We start from the raw sequence: 11,625 nt of genomic DNA on the forward strand, positions 1-11,625 counted from the left end.
ATCTAGGACCACGAAATCCACTGGATAAATAAACTTGTCGACCTCAATAAGAACATCCTCGATAACACCTCGAGGGATTTTAACAGACCTATCAGCTAACTGCAGTGTCATCTGAGTAGGTTTCATTTCACCAAGTCCTAGCTGTAAGTATACATGGAATGGCAGTAAGTTCACACTGGCTCCTAAGTCAAGTAAAGCTTTTTCTACCCGGAAGTTACCTATTGTGCAAGCAATGGTAGGAGAACCTGGGTCTTTGTACTTTGGAGTTGTGGTGTTCTGAATGATTGAACTTACGTGACTAGCTAAAAAGGCTTTCTTATGGACGCTAAGTTTTCGCTTTCGCGTACACATATCCTTAAGGAACTTGGCATAAGCAGGAATTTGCCTAATTGCATCTAATAAGGAAGGTTTATGGTAACTTGCTTAAAAACCTCCACTATGTCATTAAAGTTCGATTCCTTCTTTGTTGGTACTAATAGCTGAGGAAATGGGGCTCTAGGCCTAAAATCAGACCTTTCAGGAACCGAATTCACATCATCAGAAACTTTATCAGTCTCTTCAGCTACTGGTCCTGAGAGGTGAGATCCTGAGGGGTGAACTACAGTATGTTCACTATCGGGCATGGTTACCTTATTGTCTACAACTCTACCACTTCTAAGGGTTCTAACAGCATTCAATTGATTCGATGGTTTTGCACCTAATTCATGAACTCCTCTAGGGTTGGGTTGTGTTTGACTAGGAAACTTACCTTTTTCTCTCAAAGAATCACTTATCAGACCAACCTGGGTTTTTAACTCGGAAATAGCCTGACTATTTTCTTGTCCTATCCTGTTACTAGCTTGTAGACTCTGTTCTACGGATAACTGGAATTTTGCAGTTTGCTGAGTTAACAAGGCGAGAGATTCCTCTAAACTTAGGATTTTCTTATCTGACTGATTCTGAAACTGAGCTAGTCCTGAAGGATTCTTAGTATAGCCAAAACCTGGGGGAGCATTAGAATTACTAAACTGACCTTGACTTTGGCCCTTAGACCACGAAAGGTTCGGATGGTTTCTCCAACCAGGATTATAGGTTTCTGAATATGGGTCAATCTTTTGACGGTTATCAAATCTAGTGTTATTATAAAGAGCATTGGCTGCTCTTCAATATTCTGGCCTTCCCAAAAAGGCTCCACTCTACCACTAGTCTGGCCCACTTCTAAGGCTTCTAACCTTTTTGCTATAGCAGCAATTTTGGCATCTGATTCATAGCCTCCTTCTACCCTATTAACGTTTCCTCTACTTAAAAGAATTGTTTTCTGGGGTGCCCTACTATTTTCCCATTGCTGGGTTTTTTCGGCGATTTCATTAAAAAATTCCATCGCCGCATCAACAGTTTGGTTTTCAAATCCACCAGTGCATAGAGACTCAACCATGGTCGTTGTGGAATAATCTAAACCCTCATAAAGGATCTGAACTAGCCTAACCTTTTCTAAACCATGATGAGGACACTGGGATAATAAATCATTGAACCTTTCCAAATACCTATATAAAGATTCTCCCTCTTGTTGTGAAAATGTGCATATTTGCGTCCTAATAGACGATGTTTTGTGCCTAGGGAAAAACTTATTGAAAAAGGCAGATGTAAGTTGTTCATATGTCTCAATTGACTCGGAATCCGAACTATACAGCCACGACTTGGCCTTATCTTTCAGGGAAAATGGGAATAACCTAAGTTTCAAAGCATCATCTTCTAAGCCTCTAATTCTTAGAGTACTACAAATTTCCTCAAAATACCTAACATGGTAATAAGGGTTTTCATTTTCTTTCCCTAAAAAGATTGGGAGCATCTGTAAGGTCCCAGGTTTCAGTTCATAGGATGCCTCCGTTTCAGCTAACTTAATACACGAAGGACAAGTAGTCCTAGTTGGATTCAACAAAGCTTTCAAAGTTGCCATTTCTGGCGCTATCGGAGCAACAGGGATTCTCTCCTCAGTTAAAGGACGTTCAAAAACAGACTCTTCAAAAGTCGGACTTTCTAGATTAAGGTAATCGAGACACTTCGAACTACTAGGTTTCTCTTTAATAAATCTACCTAGTGCGTCTCTTTTACGTTCAGGCATACAATAAAATTTTCTAATTTGGAAGGGTAAGCAAACACAGATCAAGGCCGACTCAACCAAATCAAACCAATTGATTTCTAGCAAACAAAAAGCATGATGGCTCCACTTAGATTGTTTCTAGACCAGCTTCTAATCTTTCGAATGGGAATTCGTTACAATTTAAGCAAACCCCTCTGGAATCAATCCGAGTTAACGTAAGTTGAATAGAGGCGAGGGAAGCTCGGTGGAGCTTTGATACCCAAGGCCTCACCGGTATTACAAGGCGGCGCAGTCACGTATTCAACTTACAAAAACCGTCAAGAACTTCGAAGTATGCTTAAAAGAGTAACCAATATTTTTCGAATGACTTTCCTGTTAAGCTCGTTACCCTATCAGTCTCGTTCTAGTCAAAATTTTAGGCTTAGGTTCGCGTAGGTTACGTGTTCCTAAAGCGGGCAAGAAGAGAACGGTGATGAAATCCAAACCCTTATCTTGTATGGCCAGGCCTTTCCCTTTACTAGGAAAATAAATGTCCTTATTAAGTCCTCAACATATATGCATACGAAGGAGTCCAGTAACTCGCTGACAGGGGATTCCCGAGTGTTTAGAATCTTACCTCCCGTTCCAGACGGGGGATGAATCGGTTGTAGTCGACTCGGGCCACTGACTCCGATGTCTAGTGTACGAACCCAAGGTGAAGAGACAATATCGTAATTGTCCTCCTTCTCTGCAAACAATTTATATTTAAAGTACCCTTCCGTAGGGTAATAAAAAAAAATAATGTCCCAAAGTCAAAAAGTCCAAAAGTCCAAAAAAGTAAAGAAAAATTACAAAAATAATAAACCCTAATACAGTTTTTTTTTAAAAGAAAATAAACAAACCCTAAACTAAAATTGTCTAAAATAAAATTGTCTTCTTTTATGTTCTTTTTGCTTTAATCTTTATCTCCAAGTCTTTATGAAATCACCAAACTCTTTGGCTCAATTTTCTTTATGATCCAGAACCTGTAGACACAAGATAAATACCCAAAAACATAAAAAATGACAAAAATAATAAAAATAAATAAAAATAAAATAAATCTAAAACCCTAAAAACAAATCCGCGTCGGCGGCGCCAAAAATTGATGTGATTTGTAGATAGTGGTAAAATTGGTTCGATTCTCAGACTTGTGAAGGATTTTTTTTAGACTTAAATTCAAAACTAAAATAGAAAACACAATAAAAATTATAGCAAACTCAAACAAACATGATATCAATATTAAAAGAAACACTGAGGCTAAGATTCCACTATTTTCCAAGTTCAAAGTGATTAAACCAATACTTATATTTATGCAATTTTCTCGTTTAATATGATTCTAAAGTATTGCAAAAAGTAGATTTTTAAAAGTAATAATTGTAAATACCAAGTATGAAGCATCAAAAGTCTTAAAACTAAGCATACTCCATCAAAATAAATCACAATCACTCAAATAAAAATCATATTCAATAATAGTTCAAGGTAAATAATCATATAATTATTGCAAATAAAAAGATAAAATAGAATATACCACTTTTTTTTTTGGAAAAATAGCTTACTCTATCGCCTCAGCAATGGGGTTTAGCTCCTCATATTAATCACTTGCTTAAAATATTGGTTTATGGTTCAAAAGTTGATTAAAAGGAAGGAAGACAATAAAACAGACAGTTTGCAACGCTGTATTGACGCTACAAAGAAGCTGTTACAAACGACGAACTGTTACAAAGACCTGTTGGTTACTGTAGCAGTGTTACAAATTGAGACGCCTAAGTGTTGAGATATTAAGACTGAAAAAACGACTATTTTGAATGGTGTTTGTTCTTCAGCTTCTTCTTCTTCTCCTACTGGTGTAACTCGCTCTGCAACTCGACTGCTTCTTCTCTGTTGGGTTCTAAACTTCTCCTAAGGTTGCGTACTCTCTTCTGTGACTCCCTAGCCTCATATATATACACGAAAGGTCCCGTATAAAGCAAGTGAAGTCCCAAAAATAACTCTTTTCTTCGGCAGTAATACTCGGAATTTTCTTCTCTTCCAAATCTTCTTTACGCGGTTTGTGAGTTATAAAACTTCCTAAAACTGAAAGATAAGAATCCCAGAGAGTAAATCCTTCGTTCACAACACCAAACTTCCACAAATAAACCAATGAAACTTCCACGAATAACCAGTGCCATGTTTTATCCAAACCGAAGATTGATGCTTATTTTTTCGAATTTGTGCCACCTATAATCTCTGTTCTGACTCAGCATGTACATCCCAACTCATCTCCACGTAAGAAACCTCTCCAATACTTCACGGAATTTCACAAAATCCAATAATATTTCCATCTCCTCTGTTCATCCCTAACTCCACATAACGCCCTATATTTTCGAATTTAGAAGACCTACCAACCCTGTTTAGTCGTAACAGGGTGGTACCAATCCATTCCAGCGTCAAACACCGATAAAAACTCAACAGAATTTAATCCAGCTCTTCCCAGGAAAATATGCAGCTTGTACACCAGATTCCCGCCAATCCTGAGATTTGAACGATAAAGAAGGATAACCCCCTAACCAGAGTAGGGGTGCCGATAGCACCTGCCTTGGGGTGTCCTGAGGGTGCCCCTTAGTAATTTGGGTACCACTTATCCATAGTGAGAGTCCGAATAGCAAGTGTCCTCCGGGCGCTTTTACCACTTTTTCAAGCCAATTTTTTCCAAAAATGCTTATTAGCCAAAAATACCTACAAATAAATAAAACACCATAATACGTACAAAAATGAGCCCTAACAATATATAGAATCGAGACAAATCGGACACAAAAATGTTTCTATCAATGTGCTATACTAATAATAGAAATTTTCTACGAGAGATTTCGGAAATATTGGTTAACATTAATTGGAAATAGGAAAACCGAAATTAGGTACTTTAACGCATATCTTGAGAATATTTTCGGTTTTGGAATTTTCTTGTTGTCCAAACAATCTTGGTCTATAAATACTTGAATTTGCATTTTTTGCAAACTATCCTAAGAGCCAGTCAAACTTCATTCTTGTTGTCTCTGGTGGAAATATCACAAGAGGATTCAAGTTGTGTTGTGCAGGTTATTGAAGGCAATAGAAGATTTGAAGATGAAGAATAGTTTCTTATTAGTTTTTTGTGTGAATATAGTGCACAAACCTTGATTGGATGGGATCCAACTAGAATCGTGTTTATCTTTGATAGAATTGAATGGATAGTTGTGTAAGATCAACATCACTTTATAGTTACTCTTTGAGTTCTACATTGATTGATTGCGAATCTGAATATTGGTTATTTCGGTAATCAAACTTTAGATTGATCTAACCAGACAAAGGAGTTTATTAGTTTATACAGAAGAGCCTTTGTCAAGAACTCGTAATATCTTTTAGCAAAGATTGATTAGAGTGGTTACCAAACATATTCTTCCTTTGTTGTTTGGAATACGATCCAAAGGACTTGCTATGCACATGCGTGACTCTAGAAGTCGAAGGCGCAGGGATACTGAGGAAACTAAGTGGCTATGGGTAATATACTTGGTCCCAACTATACGAAGTTGGTATTGGATTTTGTATAGTGGCTTAATTATGAGAGTACTCAATACTGGACCAGGTCCTGTTTTTTTTTGCATTTTCGGTTTCCTCGTTAACAAAATATTGTTGTGTCATTTACTTTATTTCCCCATTATAATTGTTATTATAATTAAGTAAATTACACATGTATGTTAATCCGAATTATTTGACTTTGATCCTAATAGTCAATTGGTTATTACCGTAACTATTGTCAAGTAAATATCTTGTTTTCGTATTGTCTCGACCTCTTCCATAGACAATCACACAAGGTATATGACTTAAGTTGTATTGTCTTGAATCTATCCATAGACGATCACTTAAGGTACCATACTTATAGGTTGATATTTAAAAGATTGTGGTGTATTTGGGTACCCTCGTCACTTTCTTCGCCCTTAATGCGACAAAAACAACAACGAAAAAAGAAAAATTCGACCTTCCTGACTTTCCTTTCTAGATCAAATCATAGAGGCATGGATTCATAGTGATATTATCAAACCATTTCTTGCCTGGTAACAGATCAAAGTAAGATACACTGAGGGACTTAAGGCTCCTTCAATTTTAGAAGCTTAAATGCAGTCATCTCCTTCAACCAGAAGATCTTATCAACACCAATATTAGCGACAAAACTTTCCACCCATATCATCCCTACAAGGAGCTTTTTTTTGTTGCAAGCTCCAACTCATGGAATAGCCTTTCGATCTCAAGTATTTCATCATCTGCTACAGAATCTTCAAGCTCTCCAGATAAAGTGTTATAAGCCAGAAGAAATGTCTAAGACAGAAGAGGTGTCAAATCCATAGATAAAATTTATTGCATTCCTTAGTGCTAGACATCACATTATACGACCATGGGGACTGACATCATCAATATTGACAATGACACGAGACTGCTGGGCACCACGGCTACAAGACATGAAAAAAAACTTTCAAGTTCCATAAAGCCTTGATCTCTATGAAGCCTTCACCTCCATAATTAAGCCTTCATCCTTTCACTTATCATCACAATCTCTTCTATCTTGTCGTTTCTACCTTTATTTTCACATCTGTGCTCCAAAAAACAGGAAATCGACAACAATCAATGAGGAACACGGCAATGCATCCTTAACGAGAAATGTACGTCTATACCGAAAGGGCGCATAAATAAGGTGCACAAGCTGAGAAATATACTGTTATGCTAAAAATCAGTAGAAACTAAATTTTTTGCACGGGATTACAAATATGCATGCATGGTTGACTGACCATACATGCTCCGAATCAGGTGGTTCTTTTTGCACATGATAGCTTAATCTCTTAGCTTCAAAAGTTGGGGTCAAACGTAAAAATCGGTATCGTAGGAATATTTTAAGGCTCCTGGAGCGAATGGCGTACAAACAAGGGTTTTCATACGGGACTTGATAAACTCGGATTCAGAGAGACCGTCATCTCAGGTGCTATCTCATCTCCTAAATTATCTCACAATATCAGAAGATGTCACCAACCCTGTGTCACCAATGATTTACCTCTGTGACTATTTCTATCTGATGCTGCTGCAATCCCTACTACTTAGTATTCGTGGTTGATACAAGACAAATCCGACGAATCTTCTGAACTTCAACAAATGATGTGCTCAAATCTAAAATAAAAATATTGGAGTCTACTGCCAGCCTCATCCTGATCTCAAGTCTGTATTCAACTCCCTTATATCTTCACTAGCACCTAGCAATGCTTAATCAAATCCTAAGAACCAGAGTTTACTTCTTGCTCACAAAAGAGTCTAATCCTAAATCCCAAATCAATACACCAAGGCTGGGTCGCACTTACAATCAATCAAGCAAGAATGAACGAATTTCCACAGACATAGAATCAGGGAAGAGCTGCTTCACGAAGAAAAAAAAGGGGGGGGGGAAAGAAAAGGATAAGAAGAAATAAACTCACGTACTTGAGTTATATTAAAGGGAAAACCCCTTCTTTTGGGCCATAATGTCCGAGCAAAGCCCGCAGGACTAAGCTGCCTGTCCTTCCAAGGTTCGTGTCCGTGGCTACCACTGCTTGTCCCACCAAGGTTTGGCCACCACCGCTTCGTCCTGTCAATGTTCATGGTCGTGACCATTAATTGTCATCCCATCCCACCAAAGCTCGTGGTTGTGGCCACTTCTACTCGCGTACACGGCCAGCCAACCCCTTTGCTTCCACGGACGTCCATGCATCTCCAACCAACCTGTTTTTTTTTTTTCACGACCATGTAGTCTCGTTGCTCCTAAAGATAGTCATACTAACTCCAACCAACATATTCGCTCGTACAAATGGTCATACCTTCTCCAACCTGGTCGCAGATGTTGTCAAGGACCGTTGATACTACTTGTCTGTTGATGTCTTCCAAGGTGATATTTTCCTAACTAGCCTATGAAGACATATCCATCATGATATCAAGGTAAAAAAAAAATATTGGCTTTTTCTTTCAAAAGTCATTAATATCTCTGTGTCAATATCACTATCCAGTGCATATCACGATACATTATTGTTCTTCGTTAAGCGTGTGACTTAATGTTGATGGTGGATTTTTGACAAGGGATAAAATTATAATATTGCTTCTGCCCTGCTTCGGAAATATGAAATATATATGTGTGAATTTCTGCCCGACATCATAATTATAGATTCATACTTCTGTATCATATTCCGCAAGAGAATTGTGAATGCCTATCCAGTTAATGGCCACACTGGCCTTGATGCTTGCAAGATTTTAGAGTTTCACTCGGATGAACTATCATTATTTTATGCATGACTATATGAATTTTCATGTATCGATCAGTGTATACTGATGGTACAAATTATAAGTATTCAGAATGAGCTACTATGCTATCTTGAATAAAAGTACTACTAAAAGCATACTATTTAGTACGAAATTACATTGAACATCACTTCGAGTCGCATAATTTCCACGGATGAATTCCTTGAATATGTACTATATGATAAAAACAAAGTGCCAACGTGTGACGGACCGGAAAATTACGCCTGGCGCGCCTGGGCCCGTAGGCCATAACTCCCTCGGTGCTCCATGATGACTCTACAGTTCAGGCCTTAAGGCTAGGCAAATGCACGTCTATTTTCCCTTGCAAGCATGCTCGTGGAGCATGATACAGCTAACTTAGCTTCCACACCATTCCAAACTTACCCTTGTCCGCAAAAGGATATAAGGCCATAAGGCCAGAGCCAATGAATTTTGCATGCATCAATGGCTTTACCTCTATGTAGGAATTTCATCACTGAATTTCCTATCTAGCTGAGCAACCGTAAAACTATCGAATCTTGTCCAGCCACAAGGCATGCGCCTTGTACTTAGGCATAGGCCGCTCTAATCCTTTTGCCATTCCCTACCTTACCTCGCTTACCAACTGTTGTAACTTGATAAGAAGTATGATCATCCACTTGATGGCATGCAACTAAGCCTCATCAAGATTGGCCACAATCATCTCTTGCATAGAGCTACCGAGCTTAGATGATATGAGGGGCCAACGTGCTGGACCCGCAATGATGCAACTCATTGCGGCTGCCTACGTACCATTCCCTACTCTAAAGGGATCAAGCACAGACCGTAATTCATCCACGAAGGGACAGAAGCTTAAGCCAACTCGTTTGCATGTCCATGGACAATCAATAATGGGAATGGCCTAGTCTGTATATGTCGTTCCATCAAAATGCATCCAAATGATGAATAATTGGTCTGCGTCATGGCATAGTGATGTCCATTGGTAAGGTTACGCATCTATAAATGAGGTCTAAGCATCATTTATACTCTTTCGGCTAAGCTTACTTGATACATGGTCCTCATATGTACCTTCAACCAACTACCTCTCCCTATATATGTTAACTTGACATTTTTACAACTTAAATTGGAGGAGAAAAAATCATTCATCAGCTCCCACTTTTACTATTCATGGACGTTTCCATATATTTCTGAATAATCATCCAAGATGGTTGTACATTCAGTTCTGGCTCACAGGCCAGTGCCAATGTCTGGCCATGATGGCGGAACATTTCATGAGCCATGTCCAGTGAAGGGCCGTGATGGCTGTATTTCCGGCTTTGGCCCATAGGACACTCCAATGTCCATACGTGATGGTTGTACTTTTCTAAGGCCAACCTTCTCTGGCCTGTTGCACCATTGTGGTGCGATATTGTCCATAGGCTAATGACCTGCGTATTGCGCCATTTTGGCTCTACTTTGTTCTAGGCCATCCTCCCAACTGGCCTAATGCATCATTTGGTGCGAGATTGTCCTTTGGCCAATATAGCTTACATCACATCCTCTAGGTGCCATATTGGCCTTGACCAATATGTCCAAGCACTATGCCATTTTTTGGCAGCGTATTGGCCCAAGCCAATGTTCCTATGACTACGCAACAGAAGATTTGAATGAAGCTTCATTCCAGGCCATGATGCATCTTTGCACATGCGCCATGCTAAAAACACGGGGTGTCACACAAAGCCAACTACACTTGGACATGTCCAAGCTGTCAGGCCAAATAGCCAAGATGAGTTTCCAAATCAATATCTCCAACATCTCAGGACAACATGGCCGACGTACCATGGCCAAGCCAACATGGCCGCGCCCCATAGGCCGACGTACCATGGCCAGCGTCCCAGGCCAACATGGAAGACGTACCATGGCCAGCGTCTCAGGTCAACATGGACGACGTACCATGGCCAGGCAAACTTGGCCGCGTCTCATAACCAGGTTGGTTCGCGGCCATGGACACCATCTTGTCTCGTCCCACCAAAGTTCATGGTCGTGGCCAAGAACCAACATAACCAGCATCCCATGGCCATGCCAACTTATCCGTGTCCCGCTCCACGACTTGGCCAGCTATTAACTTGGTCGTGCCCCATGCCACGACTTGACTAGCTATGAACTTGGTGCCCCGCGCCACCAAACGACCCAAAACAACATTAGATGGCGTCCAACGTGTAACACCCCGTGTTTTTAGCATGACGCATACTAAAAGAAGCGCCATGACATGAGATGAAGCTTTATCTCAAGTTCAGTTACGTAGTAAAGGGAACATTGGCCTATGCCAATACGACGCCAAAAATGGCAGATGGCAAAGGCATATTGGCCAAGGGTGAATCTCACATTGAATGGTGTATTAGGCCAGTTGGGTAGATGTCCTTGAGAAAAGCTAGTGATAACATAGCACAGTACCATGTCATTGGCCTGGGGCCAATATATCGCTTTATTGTGTTGTATCAAGCCAGAGAAGGCTGGCTTAGGATTGTTCAACCATCATGGTTGGACTTGGAATTGGCCTATGGTCCAGAACTGAATGTACAACCATCTTGGCCGGTTATTCAGAAACACATGGCAACGGCCATGAATAGTGAAAAAATGGAGTTGGTGAATGTCTTTTCCTTCCCTAATTTAAGTTGTAAGAATTTCTTTAAAACATACATAGGGAGGGGTAGTTGGTTGAAGGTGCATATGCGGACTATACACCAATTAAGCTTCATAGCTTAGTCGAAAGAGTATAAATGATGCTTAGGCTAAATGATGCTTATGAATCATTTATAACTGCATAGCCTTGTCAATAGAGCATATTAAGCATGTGCATCATTATCCCATGCCGCGGACTAAATATGCATCACTTGGATGCATTTTGATGGAACGACCTACACGGACTAGGCCACTACCATTATTGCTTGGCCACGACCTTGCTAACGAGTTGGAATAAGTTGTTGTCCCTTTGAGGATGAACTACGGTCAGTGCTTGATCCCTTTAAAGTAGGGAAGGGTGCGTAGGTAGCCGCAATGAGTTGCAGTATTGTCGGTCCAGCGCATTGTCGCTCATATCATCTAATTGAGAGATGATTGCGGCATATTGGCCTTCATATCATCTGGCTCAGTATTGCGATGCGCGAGAGATGATTGTGGCCAAACTTGATGAGGCGAGTTGCGTTCCATTCCGGGGATGCTTATACTTCCTATCAAAGCAT

General features: G+C 39.9%; 1 pseudogene; it reads left to right on the forward strand.

Annotated features, from left to right (window-relative positions):
- The first annotated feature begins 1,472 nt into the window (after positions 1-1,472).
- On the forward strand, positions 1,473-1,572 carry LOC113362409 (annotated as a pseudogene).
- The last annotated feature ends 10,053 nt before the right edge of the window (positions 1,573-11,625 follow it).

The sequence above is a fragment of the Papaver somniferum genome, chromosome 3 (genome assembly GCF_003573695.1).
Source record: "Papaver somniferum cultivar HN1 chromosome 3, ASM357369v1, whole genome shotgun sequence".
Classification (NCBI taxonomy): Eukaryota; Viridiplantae; Streptophyta; class Magnoliopsida; order Ranunculales; family Papaveraceae; genus Papaver; species Papaver somniferum.